At 36.0% G+C, this 20,226-nt stretch overlaps 1 long non-coding RNA gene across 2 annotated transcripts in view; it reads left to right on the top strand.

The window, feature by feature from the left end:
- Positions 1–7,629: 7,629 nt before the first annotated feature.
- Positions 7,630–20,226, top strand: part of LOC109502398 — a 98,750-nt gene continuing 86,153 nt past the window's right edge. The window contains exons 1-2 of one of the 2 annotated variants that reach the window (XR_002160970.3): positions 7,630–8,193; positions 11,344–11,451. This is a non-coding gene — a long non-coding RNA (uncharacterized LOC109502398). The remainder of the gene's footprint in view (positions 8,194–11,343; positions 11,452–20,226) is intronic. The other variant, XR_002745012.2, reaches the window with a different exon arrangement.

The following is a 20,226-nucleotide window of genomic DNA, read 5'->3' as shown; positions in this document are numbered from 1 at the left end:
TCATCTTTCAGTTAAAAAAATTTCTCTGTTGAAGATGAATTCAGGCAGAAAACTGAGCATGAAAAGGAACTTGATTCCATTTTTAAAAAGCTTGAACAGTGAATTAATGTACCTAGTTTGAATCTACACAAAAATGAGGTAGAGGTAAAATATTTTCTGATGGATGAAATAGGTTTATAAGGAGTCAGTCTGGAATATGCAAGTATTACAAAAAATGTTATTATTTTTAAGTAACTATTACCTTTGTTGATTTATCCATAAAACCAAAACTGATCCATGGAACCCTACCATATTAAAACTGGAAGATATTTTGGCAGTGATACTGTCCTCTATAAAGTAATTCTTTCTGTAGTTTTTTGATAGCTGTTTATCTTTTACTTGAATATTTATGTTGTTGGGCAATTCTAGTTTTTTAATTTTCTTCTGTGTGTGTGTGTGTGTGTATTGAGTCAAAATGTAGCATTTTGTAATCCATCTATTTCTGTCTTTACAGTGGCAAATAGTTAATCTACTTTTGCTTCTACATGGCAGTCCTAAATGTCCACATATATACTGAGATCCAGGCTATTCACAGATGGTATTTATTGCCACAGTCTACTTCTTTAGGACTTCATTTTGCCTTACTGTGCTATTGTGAAAGCAGTCTCAAAATGTGACTTAGAAATACAGATACACGGTGATCTGATAGAATTTGAATTTAATGCTTTGGTAGACTGTAAACTTCATGAAGACAGGGGCTATATATTTTTACTCACATTATGTCCCTAGCAGCTAGCAAATTGCATAGCACATAATAAATATTTGTTGAATGAATGAATGAATGAATGAATGAATATGGCTCAGGTCAGCATACATGTATTTTTGCTAGATCCTGGATTTGTTCCTTTCTTAAAAGTGCAAGTTTACGTTACCATTGGAAAATAACACTTTTTATTTTTTAAAGTTCATCCCAACACTTCAAAATATTTTGTGAACAAATTAGTGAACCATCCCAACCATCCCTATATGGTTCAACAATGCCTGTCTTTCATTGAACTAGCACTACCCTAATGCCCTTAGGCATTTTTTTTTTTAGTAATGGAAAGAAAAAGTATGTTATGTCCAGTGGGAAAGGAAACAACAACAAGGAGCAAGAACAATTCTGTGAACTGAAATAAGACCGCATGACAAGGATAGCCTCTTTATTCTTATAAAGTCAACCATAGAATTTTATAATTCCTTTTGAAAACAAAACAAAACAAAACAAAACAACACCTCTTTCTTCCATCTGGGAATCATTAAATTTAGGTCTGGTTCAGAATTATGACTCCTCACTATATCATCTGCACACTTTCTGGAATTTACTAAAACTGTTGTAAGTGTAGATTTAGCCTCATTTTATTAAGCTTGTAGTAACTAGCAAACTCAATGTCAAAGACAAAAGAAGTACTTTGAAGCTATTTATTGGGATTAGCTGAGGTGATTTTAGCTTTCATGTTAACCTTCAGTGGAACCTACTAACTTATTTTGATCATTCAAGAAGTATTGTTAATGCTGCCAAACACTTGCATAAGAAAACCCCAACTCCATTATTTGATTGCAACCCAACTAATTCAGTGGACTGGAGCAAGTGAGGAGCCCCTAAAACTTGAAAGTAAAGTAAGAGTCATCAAAAGGGTAGCTGTCTGTAGAAACGATTACTATGTGTTTGAAGTTGTCCCATGGTTTAGGTAAAATAACCTTCCAAACTCAAGTTGCTCAGATTCCTTGTTTACAAAGCTAGTTTCTGATTAATAAGTCAGTCTTCCAGGTATTTTGATGTGCAAGATCTATTTCCCTAAATAAGAGACAGACCTGTGTCCATGGTCACTGGAAAAAACATACAGTAAAACCTTGGTTTGCAAGCATAATTCGTTCCAGAAACATGCTTGTCATCGAAAGCACTTGTATATCAAAGCAAATTTCCCCATAAGGAATAATGGAAACTGTGATGATTCGTTCCACAACCCAAAAAATATTCATATAAAATGATTGCAATACTGTAATATAATACAAAATAATAAATAAAATACAACATATAAAGAAAAATAAGCAAATTAACTTGCACTTGCCTTTGAAAACCTTTATGACTGGTGCGAGGGAGACAAGAGAGAGGAGGGTTATTGTGTAGGATGACTTTCACTATCACTAATGGAATCACTGCTGTGTATTGGCTCAGTGGAATCTTTTTCTTTTCATGCAACTTTAACAAAGAACCTATCCAATGACACTTGCTTTTGCCTCCTTTTGAGGATTTCGTGGAAATGTGACATTGCATTGTCACTAAACAGATCCATCACTTGCACTGCTACAGCCTTATGGTGCTTTTCTACAAAATTTTGCATTTTTTCCCACATTTTTCACATCTCCCCAATCTCATTTGGAGTGAGGAATTCCTCTGCCTTTTTCTTCTCCTTTACACATGAGATGCAGACGTAGACTTCTTATAAAATCTTGCAATTTTGGCCACTTGCATACCTCGTTCATACTTCTCCATGATTTCCTTCTTAACTTCCACCATAATCATCTCCTTCTTCTTACCACCTTTATTTTCAACCTTCTTCTGCAGGAAGGTCATTGCATACACTTGCACAGATGTTAACTACAGTACAGTATTAAGAAAGTCTTGTCATATACTGTATTTACTGTAACTGGCAATAAAGCAGCAAGGGAAAGGGTCTTTATCTGCAGGCAGCCTGACCTAGAATGAAACAAAGCATTTCTAAGCTTACTCTTGTATGGAAAAGCCAAGGACTGTCCATAGGTGCTTTGAAGTGACAAAAAATACACTAGTGCCAGTTGTGGGCACCTTCCAACATTCTGAAAAATCACTGATTTCTGCCAAACACTGTGGCCTGAGACTGAGCATCCGAGCGTGGGAGAAGATCACCCACAATCCCTCAGAGAGAGAGAGAGAGAGAGAGAGAGAGAGAGAGAGAGAAGAGCCATTGTCTCAGTTGTGATCATGTAATGTTCAACCTCACAGACTACTTGCATTTCAAAACATTGTTCATTTATCAATGTAAAATGTATTAGAAATTTTTGCATGTCTTACAGAACACTCACAGAACAAATTACTTGCAGTACAAGGTTTTACTGTGTTTCTCATTGTAAATGAAGAGATCGCTTCCTGAATCAGCCTCTGGTGAGTTTAGCTAGCCTAAACCAGTATTCTAGAGACTGTTCAACTCTTAGTGTGCTGAAAACAACACTAACCAATAACCTGTTCAAGGGTAAAGATATAGGTGTGATCAGCCATTTTTAAAATATGTATGAACAGCTAACACCTCTCCTTTTATCCCTAATTTCTCATTTAAGTTCATTCTAAACAATTGAAAGCATTATACTGTAGTTGTCATTATAGTGAGTAGATTCTACCATCACCATTATTTGATAAAATTTTATTTTGAACACACAATTTTGGCCAAGTACTAATTGATTCAGTTCATTAAGTTTTTCTGAGATGTGAGGTGAATTTGACAAAGAAAGGGCTGGCTTGTAATATTGTGTATTTACCTAGTATTTTGGCATCATCAGCTCAACAATAACTATATAACAATGCAACTTATGATTGTGCCTATGAAGAAAATGTTTCAAAATTGTACAGTTATCTAGTTCAGAATATATAGAGGAAATTCTCTGTATATAAGTAAAACATATTCTTTAAGCATTATAACTGAATTAGAACTCTCAGATTTTTTTTTTTTGAGAGAGAGAGAGAGAGAGAGAGAGAGAGAGAGCGAGTCTGAGCAGAGGAGAGAGGCAGTGGGAGAGAGAGAGAATCTTAAGCAGGCTCCGTGCATGGAGCCTAACTCAAGGCTTGATCTCACAACTGTGAGATCATGACCTGAACCAAAATCAAGAGTCGGATGCTTAACTGACTGAACCACCCAGGAGCCCTGAGACTGTAAGATTTTGAATGAAAAATTCTGGTATCTTTTTAAGGAATCCTTGCTATTTCAAGAGAGTCCCTGAAACTACTGTAATGTGTTTACAGTAACATGAAAACTAAGAAGAATGTAAACATTTACTCAGATAATATAATGGCAGTAAAAGATAATATTTTGGTGTGGTAGACAGAAAAAAATGGCACCCCAAAGATACAGTCATTTCATAATCCTCAAACTCTTGAATACTATCTTATTTGTCAAAAGATATGATTAAATCAATTTTGTTGACAGGATGAGCTTATCTGAATTATCCGGTGGACCCTGAATACAATCACATGTCCTTATAAGAGGCAGAGGGAGATTAAACAGACAGGGAAAAGACACACACTGAGGACAGGCAACGTGAAGGCAGAGCGGAGAGAGGGACGTGGCCACAAACCTATTCTGAAGCTGGAATAGGCAGGGGGTGGATTCTCCCTAGAGCCTCTAGAGACAATGCAGCCTTCTGACACCTTGATTTTGGACTTCTGACCTTCAGAACTATGAGAGAATAAATTTCTGTTGTTTTGGCCTCTAAGTGTGTGGTAATTTGTTGCAGTGGTCACAGGAAACTACTACGGGAGGTGTAGGTTTGCGGAAGTTTTATTTTCCTCCCCAACTTAAAAGCCATAATACTTCTTTCAGTATTGGGTTACAGGTGGAAAGTTTACATTTGTAGCTTTGATGAAATCCATTATTATCTTATAAGGTTATATGATATTTTGTTACATTAAAACATTCTTCATTTTTTAATAATGAAGAGTCTTATATACTCTTGGCATAAGAAAAACATTTGGCTAGAGTAGCAGGGTATCAGGATGATAAAAATTAGGCTGTAATTTAATTCACATCAATACAACTTATGTTTGTCATAATATTTTGGATATGTGCATAAAAACATAATGGCAATGTGTGATGTTCATTTTTCTTTTTTCTCTGACTTTCCAGGTCCAACAATGCACCTTCTAGAGCCAAAGAAAGGAGCACTTATTCCAGACTCTTTGCTTGAGTTTTACACTTTCTGGTACTTCACATACACAATTCTTTCTTTTCTTTCCCTTCATTCCTCAGATACTTATTAAGTTGCTTTTATGGTGCATACATTATTTGAAATGCTGAAGATATAGCAGTAGATGAGGCAGATACGTACAGTCTTTGTTGCTAGAGTCACGACTAGCCCACATTAGTACCTTTGCAGAAACAGTAAAAAGTACCTCCTTTCAGCGGTCACAGTCTGAGGATACAGGGTCTGTCCAGCTGAATAAAGATGGATTTTCACCCTACTTCTCCTTTAGCTGAGTGCTTTTGTGCACAACCTACACCTCCATAGGCAGAAGCCCTGCTTTGTCTCAAGATAATTGTAGCCATAACAGATGGTTTTCTCAGTACCTCCAGCACTTCTCTCTACTTAGAAAAAGGGACCAAAAAATTTCTGGATTATTGAATAGAGCAGGCTCCATTTCCAAATAAGGTTGCATATACCAGGGAATGGTGAACATCAATACTTTCCACTACTGAGTGCCTTTTCCCATTGAAGCTGGTGGATTTATATTGACAGATTTTCATGAACCTAATTGCATCCCATAGGTCAGAGAAATTGTTTTATTTGCTGTTTTCCAGAAGGTGAAATGCTGATGAAGAAACCTTGTATACATTGGGTAAAAAACCAACTACTGTGATGGTTAGGAATATTTTGTGGGCTGTGGGTTGCTAAAATTTGTGGAGAGGTGCTAATAGGCTGTGAGAAACTATTCGGGAGGATGATATATTGAATGAAAAAAATATTACAAGAACACATGTAGCGAGAGCTACAACACAGATGTGTATAGAGAAAAAGCTACTCTTTTGGGACTACTCACAATTATCACATGACAAAGATGGAGAAAGTTCTTCAATTCTCAATATACTTTGTCTTCTTTCACTAGCAGCAAAGATACATGTGGATAAACTGTCCATATCTCTTCCTAAAGTGAAGATATATTTGTATTGTTTCAAGAAATAAATTATTGTCCATTGAAACTCCAGCAGATTGTGGGATTTAGGGTGTGCTATTTGTGTGTGTGTGTGTGTGTGTGTGTGTGTGTGTGTGTGTGTACACATGTAGGATAATTAGGCATGGTTTTCTTTAAAAAAAGATAATGGGAGAATAAAGTATCCTCATTATTCCCTATCATAGCATTGGGATCTAGGGACAGAAAAATAACTGATAAGTGATTTTTTTAAGTCAGAGAAAAAAGACTGAATCAGTAATCTAGCTTGCCAAATGGAGACTGATGTATAAGAAAGATTTGTATTTCAGGGGTTAGAGTTGAGTGGGAGTGGAGGAAAGGATGTGAAGGGGAAAAAAAGTAACCAACAACAGGCTGCAAATAGTTAGAAGGGAGCCAAGAAGGAAAGACAGAGCCAAGATCTGGAAGATTCATTCCATTCTAAAATAAGTATCTCCACTGCTTAGTTAGGTTGAGAGAAGGTTTATGTTAAAATTGCCTGTGTGTGGAATAGTTCACTATAAACTTTCTCTTGAGATAGCTGAGCCACTCATTCAGTTATAATTAGGATGATCAAAGTAGATAAATTCTTCCTTTGAGTTCTAACTATACAGATAGTTATTACATTGTTTTACTACAGTTGTGTTGACATTTGAGTGTGATACAAAGGTGAGATATCTTAAAAATAGTCTTAATTTTCACTTACTTTTTTTTTTTTTTTTTGCCTACAGTGAACAGACAGATCTCTATAAAGAGCTGTTTTTCTTTTCTTCAATTTCCATAACTGTGTTGAATATGAAAGGCTGGGTTTATCTTCTTATATTGTATCCTCACAGTTGAGATAAGAAAGGCCATAAGGTTAAATATCTCTAGTTTATACAACTATACTAGATCTAGTTTTGGGCTTGGAACAAGACTATAGAACTCAAGTGGGCAACATTCCAAGCCAAACTGGCTTTTTGTATTTTCAGATCCAGGAGAATGAGTTTGCAAAGCAGACCTAATCTCCTGGCTATAACTGACAGGAGACAGAGCTGAAAAGATACAGACTGAACCAAATACAGACATAGTTGACCAGTGGGTTTTCATTTTGCAGCCTAGCTGCCTGTGGCAGTGTATTAGAAGTTGCATCTTCTATGTATTAGAAGCTGCGTCTTCAATATCACAAGAAGCTGTGCTATCCCTCCCCCTCTATTTCTCAGGAAGGCCTGGTTCCTACAGTCTTTTGTTCTTCAGCCCGCATTCCTGATCCCTGAATTTAGAGTCAGTCTCCTTGCTCCCAGCCCACTCAATGCCACTCTTCTAAGTAGAAAGATGCCTTAGTTACAAAAGAGGAAGTGGCAACGTCCAGGAAAATGGCTTTGCTGCTCTTTCTCTTTTCCCTGGAAAATTACTAACACATAGAAACATGGGAAACTACAGGAAACAATTCCCAGATCCCAGCCTGGGAAGAGTTTAGCATCTACTGCAAGGCAGCATGATGTAGCAATTAAAAGTTCTTAAAGTCAGATTTTCTGGATTTGCTTTCTGACTCCCACAGGACTATAGGGCTTTGGACAAGTTAGCCAACTTCTGTCTGTGCCTCAGTTTCTTCATTATTAAGATGGGGATAATAACAGTACCCATCTCATAGGATTGTTGCCAGGATTAAGTGAGTTAATATAAGTAAAGTGCTTAGAATAATAATAGGCACTCCAGTTCTTTTAACATGCAATGAGTATCGCCAGCAAGAAACTATTTAAAGCGTTCAAGAGTGATACCTCAAATTACTTGCCCTGTAGAGTTTGCTAATCCCTTACGTTTCTTATTAGAAATTATCCAGGGATTCAGAGTAGAATGAAATTAAGCCAGGGGATCTGTCATAGGGCCCAGAGCCATAAACTGGAAAAAGGGCTAACTGGCTGTCATAAAGAGTAAGGGCTGTGGCATTCTGTACACTTCTCCTAGTTAGCTAGTTTTGTCCCAGAATTTGGCTTAAAATTGAGCTTTGAAGTGAGAATTAAGTTGGTTAGACTAACTCTGGGGATAGGTGTAGCTGCAGTGACACCAAACAGACAGGTTCGTTGGCCCAAATGACATCATAATGACAGTTTTAAAAGATCTGAAGAGTCATCAATTGGAAGAAATGTTGAACTTACTTATTTCTGTAAGACAGAACTAAGATGGATGGATAGAGGCTTCATGAAGGCAATTTGGGTTCCATGTGAGGAAGAAATATTCAACCACAGCTTTTAAAATAGAAAGGGTTGTCTTATCAGGTAATAAACTTCCTAACACTAGATATTCCAGCAGAAGCTAGCCCACCACTAATCAGAAATGTACCTATATATTCCATGTAAAGTGAAGATAATAGTCATTTGACTGGACTGTTGTAAGGATTAAGTGAGATAATATGGGTATGGCAGTTACCCTAGTACCTGACACAGTGCAAATATTTGAGGAACGGTAATCGATACTACCACAGCCACCATCGCCTCCATCACTTCTGCTATCATTATTATTATTACTGGGAATTTTAAGCTTAGCTAAGAGGCTGGACTGGATGATCTTTCTAATTTCTATGAAAATAGTGAGCTTATACTTTCTAAGGTCTCTTTCCCCTCCATAAGTTTTAAATACTTAGAAATGGAGACATCTTACATTGTAGGATGTGGTGTTACTCTCCATGTGTTTATTATGCTAGCTCCTTTGACTATTCTATTATTTATTATTCTCTACTTTATTTAGAATGGTTTAACCTGTGTGTAGTTCAGCTGTATTCTTTGTTAGTATAGTAATTATAGACTTTCTTCTGTTTATAAAGATGAAAAGGAGATGGGATAAAGAGAGGAAGAAAGTTTCAAATTTAAATACCGAGGTCTTTTATTTCTCAGCTGGTAAACAGGTTAGATGAAGATTATTTTTAAAAAAATGGCACCTTGTTTATTTTCTCCTGAAAGATTCATTATGTTTTAAAATCAGACTTTGGAAGTTTTAATGCTTTTTTTTTTTGTGACTAAGTTTTTTCTTACAAAAAGAAATCTAGTTAGCAATAAAATTAAAAAACCAGCATATTTCCCTCCAAAGCAAAAGAACAGAACTTATAGAAACAAGTTAGGAACAAAAAATTTAAAGAAAAGACGTCTAAATGAAGGACAAAAGTGAGAGCTATTATTTCTCCTATTGCTATAAGTATATGCTCCTGGTATAAAGTATTTTATATTACTAAAGGACATCTCTAATTGTTCTCATTCTATGTACTCATTGATGGTGAGGTAGGACCCCACAGGACAAATTAAAGATTTCAGATTTATCAATGTCTATGGGAGAATAGGGGAAAACAAAAAGGAACACAGATAGTAAAGTTATAAAGGATTCAGAATCATAAATGGTTTTTGCTCTGTAGTCCTTGCTTGCTTAGCAGATGTTAAATGGAAGCCCTGTTGGAGTTTGGCTTCATTTTTATTTTTCCTCTATGTGTGCAGTTTACTTAGACTGCCTCCTCCTTCAAGGATTTTTTCCCCCTTGCCTGTAGGCCTGCAGAGGCAATCAAGGCTAAACAATAGGTGCCTTCTTATTCCAAGTGGGCAATTTGCATTTCTGAGTATCTCCTGACTGGATTAAACATATTTCACAGAAGCTTCTGTAACTCAAGGGAATGTTCCTTCTAGAAATGTACCTCATCTTTTAGCAGGGTGGGCTATTGCTCAGCTTTCACACTCCTGAGAAACATATAGCACCCGAATTTGTACAAAGTAATTGTTTTCATTGCCTCTGTGATTCAGTTACTCATAAATTCAGAACTGTTGATTCCATACTCTCCTAATTTTCATACTGTTCATTTGAGTGTTTTACTTAAAATGGAGCAAACAATGAAAGAACTGGAAACTAGAATTTTGAAATTCTGTCCTTGAGGAGCTCTGCAATTTTAGGTCAGCTACTTTGTCATCCTGGATCTCAGTTTCCCCATTTGTAACATGAGAGGTTACTACCCTTTAGAAGTCTACGACTGGATGAAAATTCTCTGCAAAAGTCACCACTGACTAACCCTTCTTTCCTTCATGCAACAAGGAAAGATTACGGATATACCAAGTGTCAGGCACTATAGATACAAACTGAATAATGCATGGGCTTTGCCCTCAAAAGTCTTACTGTTTACTGGGAGGGGCTAATATAGAATATGTGCAAAATGTTGTGGTAAATGTTGTAGGCAAAGAACTTGAGGAGCAGGCTTTACAGAAGAGATGACATTTTGGATCTTAAAGAATGGAAAAGGAATTCAGTAAAGAACAGTCTGTATTCAGAGGGGAGAGGTTGGAGCTCTTGGAGTTATCAGCATCAGATCTGTGTAGAGGAAGCAGAGCTCACAATGGAGGCTCAGGGAGATCTGAGAGACAAGGAGAAAAGCAAGAGAGTCCAGAGTCCTGGAGGCCAAGAAAGACAGCATCAGTGGAGTGCTCATCAGTCATGTCAGATGTCACTAAGGGCTCACTTAAAGCTCATGTCTGTTAGAAAAGACAACAGAGTTAATTGAAGACTTCTCATAAAAGCAGGTAGACGGGACATACTGCAGTAGATTTAGCAGTAAATGTGACATGGAGACCTAAAGTATTGATTCTTATTTTCACAAGCTTGGCTACTTGGTTGGAAAGAGAAGGTAAGATAGAGGAAAAGATACAGAAATGTCGGATCAAGAAAGATTTTCTTCTTCAAGGAGGAAAGACACTGATATGTTTATATATTGAAGGAACAGAGATAGTAGACAAGGGATAGTAGATACAGGCCAACAAAGAGATGCAAGCCATTGATTTCTGCCCAAAATTCTCCAGTCTCTCTGCCTTGACATACAAAATCTTTTGAATTCTGACTGTTCTTTACCTCTCTAGCTTTATCTCTAATCTTCTACATGCACTCAAACTATGCCATGCAACTGAACTAAGGACATTTATTTGAATGTCATTGTATATGCTGCCCAAAATGCCTTTCCTTTACCCAGAACCACCTTCTTCTCCTCCCCCGACCCCCACCACTCCTCCTCTTCTTCTTTCTTCCTTCTTTTTTAGCCTGGTTAATTTTTATGTATCCTTAAGGGCTTGTTCAGATGACTCCTTTCTCTGGGAAACATTTCCTGACATCCCCTCCTCACCCTCACCTCAGCTTGGGTTAGCCACTTCAGTTTGAACTCCTTTAACGTTTTTTTGTAGACTTCTATGTTATTAATCACATAGTATTCAAATTTCCTATTTATTTGTCTGCCTCCTACAGGTGGCCATTAATTCCTTGAGGCTAGAGAACATTACTTGACAGATAAGAGCTCAATAAATGTTTATTAAACAAGATAAAGAGGGCAACACTTGGGTATAATGGTACCTAAATGAACTTTTGCTTTGCTTCAAAGATACTTGTTTGAATGTCTCTTTGTTCCCTAGTCCTTCCGGAAAAAAACTACAGCCTGCTGGGTCATTAAGAAAAGGTGCTGGTATGGCAGATAATTAGTACTCATATTGTCGTTTGTTCCAAGACCAAGGCAGATACAGGTAATCAACGACAGGCACTTTTTTGCACAACCTGGATGCTACCTCTTTACGTGGTAGCTATTATTAATGGATCACAGTTAACACTTGGGACAAAAACTATTTGTTCTTCTTATATATCTCATAGAGATTCCTTGTTTTTCTTAAACTGTTTCTAGAAATATAATAGGAAACCCTCCTTCAGCTCTAAAACTGTGTTCCCTGGGTTCCCCAGGAATTGACCTGGGCCATTTTCAGGTGTATATGATCTTTAAGCAATGACATTCAGATGGATTTTTATTTTATTTAGTAAATTATATGAATTATATGCCTGTATATAAATAGATAGTATGAATTCCACTGGTGAGATGAGGGAACAACATTAATGTCTTTAGAAAAATTGCAACAGAGGCGATGTTGAGGAGGAAGAATGATGATATTTTAGCTACACAGGAAAAAAAAATATGGAGAAGTGAGGAATCATCATGATCATTATCTTTTTCTTAATCCCTTCTCCATTTCTCACTATACACAATATAATTCAGTTCAGTTTAACAAAAATTTACCACGTACTTACTTGTGTTAAGTAATGTATTAGGAATAGGAGATACAAAAATGCATGAGACAAACAGCCCTCAAGGAATTTACAGTCTTATTAGGGAAGGTGTTAAGAACTAAAGCAGAAGGATGTATAGGATGATAGTGAAAAGCATGCTATTATAGCTTGGTCTGATTGGTCCCATTTATCCAGCTGTGTTGCTAGAATTCAGGAGATTGCTAACCTTTTAACAGTCAAAGTCGCTTAGAATTTTTGTTCTTAATCATGAATCATCTTTGTATATGGGATAATTTCCTGAATCATGGAAACCGGATGTGAGTAAGAGTTTATAGTCTTATAATGTGCTCTTATGGAAAAAATATTTTAAAATATTACATTATAAACAGGATGTATACTTCTAGGTCAGAAAGTCAGAAGTTAGAATTCAATAAGATTTAGGAATTAATCAATTTAGAAAACATTACTGACTTCTGTTAAAAATCATTTAGACTTTGTTGAGTCTGTAAAATTGGTTCGTTATAAGAGGCAAAAGACAAACTTTATTTAGAAAAGCACACACACACACAAAAGACATCTCCCAACCTGTTTATTCTTGAGTCAAATTGCAGCACAGGCAACAAAGAAAGCCTTACTACACTCATTGTGTTCTCCAGTGAACATTAAAATTAGCACCCATGTGAATATTATAAAAATAAGGAACAACATGTTCATAACAAACCTTAGGAAGATTCTGATGCAGATAAGGACAAATGTTTCATTTTCATTTTTTAATGTAATGCTGTTACAACTTAGCTGCAACATTATTCCCTGCATGGCGGCCCCCTAATTATTTCATCATGCAGCAGGAAATCCTGGTAGGTCATATATAAACAGCCTGAGGCAGGAACCTCTTCATCTGATAGAGTATGACATCTGACATCTGTGCAGCCTGCTGCTCGCCTGCCACAATTAACCAGGAAGCTCAGACATTAACTAATGCAAAGGCAACTGGGAGCTTGGGATAATGTGGAGTAGCAAAGGTCTTTCCTAATCCAATAAATTCCTATGAAGATGAAAAAGCAACAGCAAATAGGTGACAATTTTCTCAGGAACTGAACCTTTGTGGTCTTTTCCTTGACTGTTTTCCAAGAAGCAGCAAGCCATCTTTCTTATCTCCCCTCCCCTTCTACTTCTCATGTATGCATAATTTCCCTTGACTTTGAATGGGACTTAAGTGCACTTACAGGCTGCTGGATTTAGCTCTTGGTATTGTTTATGCCTACTGCTGGAGTGGGGGTGGCAGTCCGTTTCTGGGCTTTACAAACTAAATGAAACCCAGAATGGAACCTCTATATATAACATAGGGAGGGATTGAGCCAGCACCTGCTTTATAGACTAATTGTTTCTACCAGACATTTTTTATTATTATTCTAATTAAAGGCAAATGCTAAGGACGGTAGGTGATTAGCATTGCCAGAAATTTCATTGTATTACCTGCTAAGAAAATATGATTTTCATATTTTATTTCAGTGTTATTATTAAACAAACATGTACTGAGTACCTACCATGTAGTCAGTCGCTATCCTTGACCCAGGGCTGAATAAGATCATCTCTACTCAGGGTTCCAAAAGATTATCTCTGCCCATAAACTTGGTCTGTTGAAGGAGACTACCATATAAAGCAAATAACACACAAATGTGCTTAGTGGCTTGTAACATGGGCTAAGAGTTGATGAGGAGGAAGCATCTATATTATTAAGAGGACAGGCAGAAAAGATAACATGGAGGTAGTGACATTTGTTCTGTATCTTAAGTGCTCAGTTCTCCAGGTTCACAAAGTGAGGACTAGTGTTATAAAGTAATAAAAACAAAGGCACTGGATATTGAAGAGCTGGAATGTTTGAGGGAACTCAGGGAGGATATATATTGTGCGGATACAGGATGTGTGGAGGGCAGTAGAAGGAGCTTAGGCTGGAAAGGTAGTCCTAGGACTCCGAGGGCCATGCTAAGGAGTTACTATACAGACAGTGATTAACTTGATTTTCTTTTAAAATTAAAGAAAGATTATTGCTAGAACTATACTTTTGGAAGATTATTCTGACAGAAGCATGTGGGATAGGTTGAAGAGGGAAAAAAGATTTGGGTCAGGAAACCAGTTAAAAAGCCGTTTGTTTCATCAGGGACTCTCCACGTTCATTTGTTGATTCCTTCAACAAATAAATGCCTAAGGTAAAAAAAGATACCTTTGAATTTTGATCTTTTGGTATTTTAAAGAATAGTGGTATGGCTTCATGATTAATTTCTCTAACCCCTCTTTCTCCTTACTCTCCTACCCCATTCTCCATTTTATTTTCTCTGTTTCTGAGCCATCTGAAACCAGAAATCACTGAAATCACACCCCTTTGAGGTTAAAGCTCTTGGCCAACATTCCAATCATTTCAACACTATCCAAGTTGAACTCTTTGAAGTCCATGCCTCGCTAGTAATGATATAGCAGATATTTGTCCAAAATAATCACTAGTGGGTTTATAAGAGAGAAAGAAGCCTAACAGGCAAGGATTGGGACATACATATGGTCAATTATGAATTGACTTAAAAAAAAAAAGGAGGCTGCAAGAATCTGATAAGGAAAAGTCTGTGGGATTCGGGATAAACATACTGTATTAATTATTATTATTCATTCTATATTGCCACAAGTGTACACAATGCTCTATAAATGGTTGACAGTGCTGGAGAAAGAATAATATTCCAGCCCTGGAGTGCTTATAATTTATGTAAACACATCCTTTTATTTTGTTTTTCCAAGCCATATCTCTGAATTGTGATTCTGCTTATTTTGCTCATATTCATATTTCATCTCTGGTTCTCATATAAACTAAAAAATGAATTGTTTTAGGAATCACACATGTTTTTCCAAAATGATGGTCTCCTTCATAATACTAGAACTGTTGCATGGGGAATTGTGAGTAAAGAGTCAGTCTTTGGTTGAAGTTCCCATGTACATATGAAATGAGAACAGGGGAGTATATTTAAGCTCTTCTGGAGATGAATGGGGCTAGAAGAGTATAGTATTATTAGGAGTTTTTCTTAGTAGAGTACTAAGATCCTTTGCCTTTAAAAGTACTTTTACTACTATAAGACTACAGAGGAAGCCATTAGAGGAGATTAGTACCAACATTTATTATTACCCTAAGTTCCTTGCTAGTTCTGCCTCTTGATCACACTGTTAATTCATTAGGTTCATTGGTCTCCCCCAGCATACATTCATTCTATATTATTGCTTTATTCCACATTTCCTACAAAAATCTTTAACCTAGCTGAGTTTAGAAGCAGACTGAGTAATTTATACAGCCTCTCAGGTTTTTGTTAAATGGCAATAAGTATTCCACAGGCAGGCAAATTTGATATTAATATGAATGTGATAGTGGAGAAACTTACATTCTACTGTGACTACACATATTACTTATTTTACTACCTTTCATTTTCCTATTTCAAAACATTTTAAAGGCACAATTTAAACCTTGACACAACCTATATTAGTCTCTGAAAAGACTTTTCTTGAAGTCAGAAACAAAATTTGTGAGCGAATTTGGAACCTTTAATTTGAAGGACCTAGGAAGTATGATTGATGATAATAACATCTGTTTTCTGATATGAATAACCACCACTTATAAGAAATAAATAAGGGTCTAAGAAAAATGAGTTTATTTTAACCCTGATATTAATTGGGCTCTTCATCATGTGAGGTATTATACTGGGCACTATTGATACCGTGGTGAATAAAATAGACATATACCCTGAACTTGCAGGTGTGAATAACATAAACCGACAATCCCAGTAGTTTGTGGAAGTGTTTCAATAGGGGAAGTACAGAATAAACTGTGAGAGCTCCTTTAAGGCTCCAAATTCAAACTTAATGATCAGGGAGGACTTCCCAGAGGAAATGACATTTACCTAGTGACCTAAAAAAATGAGTGAAAGTTAGATGAAAGTGAAGGTTGGGGATTTGGAGATGATTCCAGATAGAGAGCAAAGTCCAGAAGCAAGTAAAATCCTAGTAAGAGGCTAGAACTAAAAATAATCCAGGAAGAGGGGGAAGGAGGAGAATTAAACAAAAGTCAAATTCTTCAGCATCACATAAGCCAAGATAATGTATTTGGACCGAACACTGAAACAGGGGTTCTAAACTTGGGTTCCATGGCCTCGTAGGGAGTCATGAAAGAGGGAATCCAGTGAATTGCTTGTGAAAATTTTGTTCATAAATGGATTCTCAAGGATTCTGGCAAGCCAATCTCCTAGTTAAGAATAAAAATCTCTTCCTTGATGTCCACCTCCCCACCAACAGACATAGCTATTTGTGAAATGTTAACCAATAGGACCTTGGCAATTTAATTTTGTCCATTCATATTCATATATTTAACAAATATTTATTGAATTTTTCATAAGCAAGGGATACAGTGAAGACAGACTTCTAAAAGGAGAGGACAGAAAATAAATAATGAATGAGACTTCATAGTAATAAGCACTATAAAGACACTAAAATAAGGAACTCTGATAGAGAGGAAGTCTTCCTTGAGATGGTATTTGACCTAAAACTTGAATTGGCAAGAAATTAAAACACCTAGTGCAAAGGCCCTAGACAGAATTGATTTAATGTATTTATTGAGTAAAAAGAAGGCCAGCATGACTGCAGTCTAAATAGCTGGTGGGAGTAGTACAAACTGGGATGTAATACTGGAAAAATGGGCCAAGAGTCAAGTTACATAAGTCATGGTCATCATGGTCACAAACCTGAATTTTATTTTCAGTGCTATGGGAAATCATTGAAGGAATTAACCAGTAGCATTATAAAATCTGATTTATGGTAAAGAATAAACAATGAAGGGAAGGGAAGAGTGAAACAGGGAGACTAGTTAGAAATCCACTGTAGTAGTTCAGGTGAGAGATGATAATATCTTGAACTAGGGTAATTTGAAATGTACTTTGGGGCAATAGATAGCTGTTTGTGTGTGGGCATGGAAAGGTGCCACACTGCAATGGATAAGATTCTCCAAATACAAATACCTCTAAAAGGAGAATACTAAAGATATTTCAACAAAATTACATTAGGGAAGTATCTGACAGACAAAACCAAGCCAGAATATGTGAATCCAAACCTGAACCCTGTCATTTGTGACCTTTGACCAACCAGTGATTTACCTTCTGTGGGTCAATTTTCTCATCTAAAACATGAAGTGAATAAAATGTGCAAAAAAACCAGTAAAATTTAGTTTAATTTTAAAAAGAACGATAAATAACTTCAAAAACCAAATGATCTTTGAGAATGGGTAGCTGAAAGGGGAGATAAAGAGAATCTAGAAGAACAAAAATATTTTTACCAAAAGCAAAATTGCTACTTTTTCTTTTTATCATGTCTGCTTCCATTGAACATTTTTCTTTTAAGACCCCATTAAATATGATCTTTACTGTTCCTTTTGTTTCTGTATTCAGAACTGCATGCACACAAGCTAGGCAGTGAAGAGATTTCTAGTGCTATGTAAACAATGTAGTCTGGCTTCTGAGAATTCATTCTGCATATATTACATGCATTGATATTCAAATATTCACATGAACTTCTCAACAAGCTCATAGTGATTATGACCTCCACAATCACCTTAATTGGACCAGCCCCTCTCCAAGAGTGTGCCCAGGAGTCATTGGGGATGAACTCAGAGTTTTGTGGCTGTGTATTTACAAATCCTCTCTTCGTTTCTCTTTTCTGTTCACTGTAAAAACTCTGCAGTTAAAAGTAACTCTAGAAAGCAGATTTGGGGTGGGAGTATAGAGCAGAGTCTCAAAAATCTTTAATTAGATACTTACTTTGTGAAAACTAGCATTGTTTATATATTTCTTGCTATCTTATCTTAAGCAGCTAGGTGAGTGTTAAATATAAAATTGTGGCTTAGTTAGCATTGTTTATAGAAATAGGTTCTTCTTTGTCATACTGCCATACTAGTATGAAACCAAAGAAATACCACATGCCTTTGTGAGTCCCTTGGTATAGAAACAAGACTCCTGAATTTGGTGGGGGCTGGGGGTGGTGGTGGTGGGGAGTGTAGGATGAAGGTATTTGATGGTATACATAAACTTTCCCAATTGGAAAGTCTGGTATTTACAACCTGCCCCCCAAATCCTGTGAATGGATGTTAAGCTGTACAGCCAAAGCTGATCTGGAAGGAACCTCCTAGAAATGAGCCAAGGTTTCAAAGAATCTTAAAAGAAAACAAATGCTATTAAGATTTCAGAATTTGAAAAGAAAATATGCCTCTAGGTTGTGCCTATGAATATTATATAACTAGTATTTGGATAAACTGGGCAGTGCCCCTGTGGCCAAGAGAAAAGATTCTGAATTTTGATTATTCTCCAGATTGCTGCTCAGATATCTCCCCTTCATTTATATTGATATAGTTTAAGAAAAAAAAAAAGAGCTGGACACTTGAGCTTTCTACACTACTAGAATTTTCCTTGGAATAGCAGGGCAGGAAATCTTCCTATAAGTAAAATATTACAGTAAGTGAAGTTTGCCATAAAGGAATTGTCTCTTCTGTTCTTTTAATGTACCCCTTTCATTCCTACAATGTGTTAAAAGATAATTAACAAAAATAAAATTATGATCCTTCCAGATATAAAAATGAACGTGTATTGAAAATTTAACTCATTCATTAAGGGAAGTAGACAGGAAATTCCACTCTCCTAACACTTTCTTTTCTGTCTTGCACCAAAAGGAACTACAGTACTATTCTGAAGCTGGCATTTACCATTTCTATGTGGATTTTTACTAAATATATATGTATGTTATACATATGTATGTATCCAGAATATATAGGCATACATGCAGATATTATGCATATATATATGCTATTGATATATACTCAGAATTTTATATTATTCTGCTCTATGTATCCTTTTGAAACTTTAGTTATTAACATTATTTTTAAAAATGTATCCATAATGATACACTAGATACAGCTAATTTATTTTGATTGCTATATAGAGTTAAAAGATAAACAGGCATATTAAAATTGTTAAGTGTTTATTAAAGCACAAATTGATTTGAATCAGGTAGCACCAAGGCAGAAGCGGTTAGAAGTGCTCTACCAACAGGTGCTGGGGAAAGACTTTTATGGACAAAAGGCACAAGTAAAGCAAGGAAATGATTTGATTGGCTATAGCTTAAGTGGTTACCTTATTTACAAAAGTCTACTTGGTTGTTTGTGATTGGTTGTCCATTTTTTATTTCTTAACCTTGAGGCATTTCAGGCTTAGGTTTTGGTTTGCTCAGTAGGCTGCTAAGGCATTAAAGCTGCTTCAGCCAAATGACCTCCTTATTTAATTAATTTGGCAATAGTATTAAATTATATGAATAAACACAATTTATTTTCTGTCCCCAGATGAGGGCTGATTAGATTGATGTTACTTTTTTGTTGCTAACAATATCCCATTAAACATCCTTTTTCATGTCTTCTTGTATATATGTGCAAGTTTCTTTTTTAGAAACTTAGAAGTGAAATTGCTGTGATCTGTAGTGTATATACCTTCACATATACTACATATTGTTAAATTACAACCTCTTCAAATTGGTTTTACCCATATATACTTTAACAGCAACCTATAAGAACTATACTTTTCCTGAATCATCACTAATACTTGGTGTTTTCAGATTTACTACATTTTGCCCATCTGGAGAGTATTGTTAATTCATTTTTATTTTGTAATTCATTAGTAAGGTTGGTCATCTTTTTATTGTCCATTATAGATTGGCCTTTCCTGAATTGTCCACTTATCTGTTAGATTGCTTGATTTTTTCTTATTGAGTTGAAGGAACTTTTAAAATACTCTGGTTATGAATATTTTTGTGATTAAAAAGATTTAAAATTTCTTTTACCAGTATGAGGATTGTCTTTTAATTTTATTGTACTTTTTGACATATGGAGCTTATAATTTTCATGGTGACCTATCTTCTCTCAAATGATTTATGCCCTTCTTTGGTGGTCATAGGAAATGCTTTCCTAATTATAGTGGCTTTCTAATGTGTCAGTTCTGCTAGGCTAAACCATATTTCCCCAAATTTTCTTCTGTGTGTTTCTGGCAAGGTAGGCCAAGAAAGAGATTCTTATGTGAGATTTAGAGGGCTGAAGTTAAGCATCAGGAATTTTGTAGCTCATATATTTTTATCATTCATCTGATAGATCATTTCATTGGCAGGAAGCGGCTGTCAGGCTG

This window comes from Felis catus, chromosome C1, assembly GCF_018350175.1.
Source record: "Felis catus isolate Fca126 chromosome C1, F.catus_Fca126_mat1.0, whole genome shotgun sequence".
Taxonomy (NCBI): Eukaryota; Metazoa; Chordata; class Mammalia; order Carnivora; family Felidae; genus Felis; species Felis catus.
The sequence above is the reverse complement of the archived record's forward strand: the minus strand, read 5'-3'. Positions and strand labels throughout refer to the sequence as shown.